Raw genomic sequence first — 5,020 nt, forward strand, 5'->3', positions numbered from 1 at the left:
AATACGCCTTGTTCTGCTCCACTTCAAGTGTTGCGCAGCTTTTTTCAGTGCTGCCACATAGTGCTCTTTGCTGTAAACAACTCGCTCCTTCCACTCTACTTGCGCGCTTCACAGCATCTGCCCTCTTCATTTTCGTATCGTTCGTCACAACAAAGGCGTTCACGAAATGCTAGTAATGATTAGTTGGTGACTTGTGTACACTATCTGGATGCCTAGCGAGTTCAAGAAGAAACTGCCTTGCCTCGAGCTGCAACTCACATTTCGCCATCTTGATACTGAAATTGTATGCGCATGCTAAATTATTTAGAATTATTTTTATATAGCGCTACTAATATCAACATTATTAAAAAGCGTACGCATTGGATTTACCCCCTCCCCCCCAGCGTACGCTCTGTACGCTTGCGAAAATGCTGAAAATTATGGATGACCCCTAACATACCTCAACTAGTGGGGAGATAATAACAACAGTCTCACCCTACTTTAAGCAGTTTTACCCCCTCTTTTAATACATAAAATTAAAGGGTGTAATCAATTAAAATAAGTGAAAGGAAATAATTTAAAATAGAGTAGGGACACCAATAAAAAGTACTGAGAAACAAATATCCCAACTCAGCTACATAAATTGAAATGCACAGTTCAGTTTTACAGAGCACCATCCATTATAAGTATTTATGAATGTTAATACCATACAATAAGGTTGTTTACTTGGGATCATGGAGGTTTGCTCCTCTTCACAAAAAAAATATTGACCAGAAATCAGCCTCACAAGTTAGTCAGGGACTATTGTTAAAATCTGGGAATAAATTCCTTACCAAGAAAGGTTTCCACCAATGTGTTTGTAAAGGTCTCTACTAACATAATATTATATGAAAAAGTTTAAACTCAACTCCTGTGGGGAATCTGTGACAGCTGCTGGAACATGGGCTACTCAAAACCATATCAGGGAAAATTGAGGTCTAATTTTGCCTTGTGTGGAGTTAAAATATGAATTGTTCATGTTTCTGAATTTTTACCCATCATGTTTACCCGTGTTTACTCATGTTTACCCATGTTTACCTGTGTTTACCCGTGTTTACTCATGTTTACCCGTGTTCACCTGTGTTTACCCATGTTTACCTGTGTTTACCCGTGTTTACTCATGTTTACCCATGTTTACCTGTGTTTACCTGTGTTTACCCATGTTTACCTGTGTTTACCTGTGTTTACCCATGTTTACCTGTGTTTACCCGTGTTTACTCATGTTTACCCATGTTTACCTGTGTTTATCCATGTTTACCTGTGTTTACCCGTGTTTACTCATGTTTACCTGTGTCTACCCATGTTTACTTATGTTTACCCATGTTTACTTATGTTCATCCAAATTTACTCTTGTTTACCATGTTTACCCAGTTCTACAAAACGTTCTTCTACTCCTTGTCCTATATCATGCCATATCTCTTTTTTACAGCTTGGCTGTTTTTTATTAGATTCAATTTTAATACATCAACATTTTGTTTTTTACTTTTGTAAATGTAGCAATGAGTCTCGTAGCAATTAAAGTAACATAATTAACACTAGTCTATTAAAATTGCTATATTAGCAAAAACAAAATCAAACTACTGTTTGATGTATTAAAATTGAATCCCACAATCACAGTTTGTCTGGCAAAATTCAATTTCACAATCACAGTTCCCTATATAAGAGAAGGGTATAGCAACAAAAGATTTTGCCAATTAAGTGGGTCTACATGCTAAAGTAGAACATATCAAGACACACTGTAGTGTGTCGTGCGGCCCAAGAATCTGGCGCGCCACACCGTGAGTATATTGACAGGAAGAAAGAAAACGTCATTTTCACACCTTTGTATCTCGGTGATCCCTTATCCGATTGGAACCAAATTTGCTACAGAGTTGCCCGCCAGCCAGGGGTGTCTACATTCCAAATTTGAAGGAAATCACTTGAGCCATTTCCGAGACACGAGCTGCCAAATGTTCGATTATTTTTTCTTCGTTGTTTTCTTCTTTTTCGTGTTTTCGCACACTTGCAAAAATTACTATAAAACACAAACTCGTGCTCCGATCGCCTTGAAATTTGGCACACAGAAAGGGAGGCCAAAGGCGAATCTTAGTATCAACTTAGGTGCAAATCCGTTGAATGGTTCAGGAGTTATGACCGATTATTCGCGTAAAACAAGATCGATCTGTTGTCACACCTACAGGGTAAACCGCTTCATAGAATGAGTTGAAAATGGATATGTAGACGGAGTAACCGTCGTAGGAGCGCCTTTTGGTGGTTTGAAAGGAATCGAGATAAAGACCACGGAGGTATGACACAAAACCCAACCTGTGTCACAATTACGCGATCGGTTTTTAGCAATAAAAAAGTATTACCTGTTGATCAGGTGATACTTTTTAGTCTACTTGTACTTTTTTTTACCTGTTGATCAGGTGTAACAGGCTGTTTAGCCTTATAAATTACCTGTAATAAATAATAATAATAATAATAATTAGTTTTTACGCCTACTAGGCAAACCGCTAAGAGCAATTAGCTGAAAATCGGTGTATAGCTGGAATAATCTTGATAGAAACTTCTTGCAGTAGTATAGAAGAATTGGATTACAAATCACTGAGGTATGATTCAAAAGCCAACTCCGTGTAGCAAATGTGAGATAGAGATACTCTAATAGAACAGTCACTTTAATAGAGCATTCAGCTAATTTATTCTGTAGGGAGTTCAGCTGCAAACAGTTAATCTTATAGACAGTTCAGCAAGAAGCAAGTCACCCTGTGGAGAGTTAAGCTACAAATGTATCACTGTAGAGATTCAGAACATTACAAGTCACACTGAAGAGAGTTCGGCTATAAACAAGTCATGCAACCTGTAGAGAGTTCATCTACAATTAAGTCACTCTCTAGAGAATTCAGCTACACACAAGTCACTGTGGAGAGAGTTCAGCTACAAACAAATTACCCTGTAGAGAGATCAGCTACAAACATAACACTTTGCAGAGAGTTCAGCTACAAACAAATCAACCTTTAGAGCGATCAGCAACAAACAAATCAACTTGTAGAGAGATCAGCTATAAACAAATCAACCTGCAGAGAGATCAGCTGCAAACAAATCAGCTTGTAGAGAGGTCGTTACACACAAATCAACCTGTAGAGAGATAAGCTAGAAACAAATGACCTTGTAGAGAGTTCAGCTACAAAGTATCACCCTGTAGAGATATCAGCTAGAAACTAGACACAATGTAAGGAGTTCAGCTACAAGTAAATCACCCTGTAGAGAGTTCAGCTAAAACAAATCAACCTGCAGAGAGATTAGCTACAAACAAATCACCTTATAGAGAGTTCAGCTACAAACAAATTACCCTGTAGAGAGATCAGCTACAAACAAATTATCCTGTAGAGAGATCAGATAGTAACTAGACACAATGTAAGGAGTTCAACTACAAGCAAATCAGCAATCAGCTAGAAACAAATCACCCTGAAGAGAGATCAGCTACAATGAAAACAACCTGTAGAGACATCAGCTAGAAACTAGACACAATGTAAGGAGTTCAGCTACAAGCAAATCACCCTGTAGAGAGTTCAGCTAAAACAAATCAACCAGCAGAGAGATCAGCTACAAACAAATCACCTTGTAGAGAGATCAGCTACAAACAAATCACCCTGTAGAGAGATCAGCTAGAAACTAGACACAATGTAAGGAGTTCAGCTATATGCAAATCACCCTGTAGAGAGTTCAGCTAAAACAAATCAATCTGCAGAGAGACCAGCTACAAACAAATCACCTTATAGAGAGTTCAGCTACAAGCAAATTACCCTGTAGAGAGATCGGCTACAAACAAATCACCCTGTAGAGAGTTCAGCTACAAACAAATCAACCTGCAGAGAGATCAGCTACAAACAAATCACCCTCTAGAGAGTTCAGTTACAAACAAATCAACCTGCAGAGAGATCAGCTACAAACAAATCACCCTGTAGAGAGTTCAGCTATAAACAAATCAACCTGCAGAGAGATCAGCTACAAACAAATCAACTTGTAGAGAGATCGGCTACAAACAAATCACCCTGTAGAGAGATCAGCTAGTAGCTAGAAACTAGACACAATGTAAGGGGTTCAGCTACAAGCAAATCGCCCATTAGTGAGTTCAGCTACAAACAAATCAACCTGTGGTGAGATCACCTACAAAAAAGGACCTTGTACAGACTTCAACAAATTACCCTGTAGAGAAATCAGTTAGAAGAATTCACCTTGTAGAGAGTTCAGCAACAAAGAAACCACCATTTAGAGAGTTCAGCTGCAAACAAATTAGTCTGTAGACAATTCAGTTACAAACAAATCGCGCAGTAGAAAGATCAGCTAGAAGAAGTTACCTTGTAGAGAGTTCAGCTACAAGGAAATCATACTGTAAAGAGTTCAGCTGCAAACAAATCACCTGTACAGAATTCAGCTACAAACAAATCACCCTGTAGAGAGATCGGCTAGAAGAAGTTACCTTGTAGACAGTTCAGCTACAAACAATTCACCCTGTACAGAGATCAGTTAGAAGAAGTTTCCTTGTAGAGAGTTTAGCTACAAACAAATCACCCTGTAGAAAGATCAGCTAGAATAATTCATCTTGTAGAGATTTCAGCTACAAAGAAACCATCATGTAGAGAGTTCAGCTGCAAACAAGTCACCCTATAGAAAATTCAACTACAAGCAAATCACCAAGTAGAAAGATTAGATAGAAGAAGTTACCTTGTAGAGAGTTCAGCTACAAAGAAATCATACTGTAAAGAGTTCAGCTACAAACAAATCACCCTGTAGAGAAATCAGCTAGAAGAAGTTACCTTGTAGACAGTTCAGCTACAAACAATTCACCCTGTACAGAGATCAGTTAGAAGAAGTTTCCTTGTAGAAAGTTCAGCTACAAACAAATCACCCTGTAGAGACATCAGCTAGAAGAATTCACCTTGTAGAGATTTCAGCTACAAAGAAACCACCATGTAGAGAGTTCAGCTGCAAACACAATCACAATTAGCTGCAAACACAA

The sequence above is a fragment of the Dysidea avara genome, chromosome 4 (assembly GCF_963678975.1).
Source record: "Dysidea avara chromosome 4, odDysAvar1.4, whole genome shotgun sequence".
In the NCBI taxonomy this organism is placed as follows: domain Eukaryota; kingdom Metazoa; phylum Porifera; class Demospongiae; order Dictyoceratida; family Dysideidae; genus Dysidea; species Dysidea avara.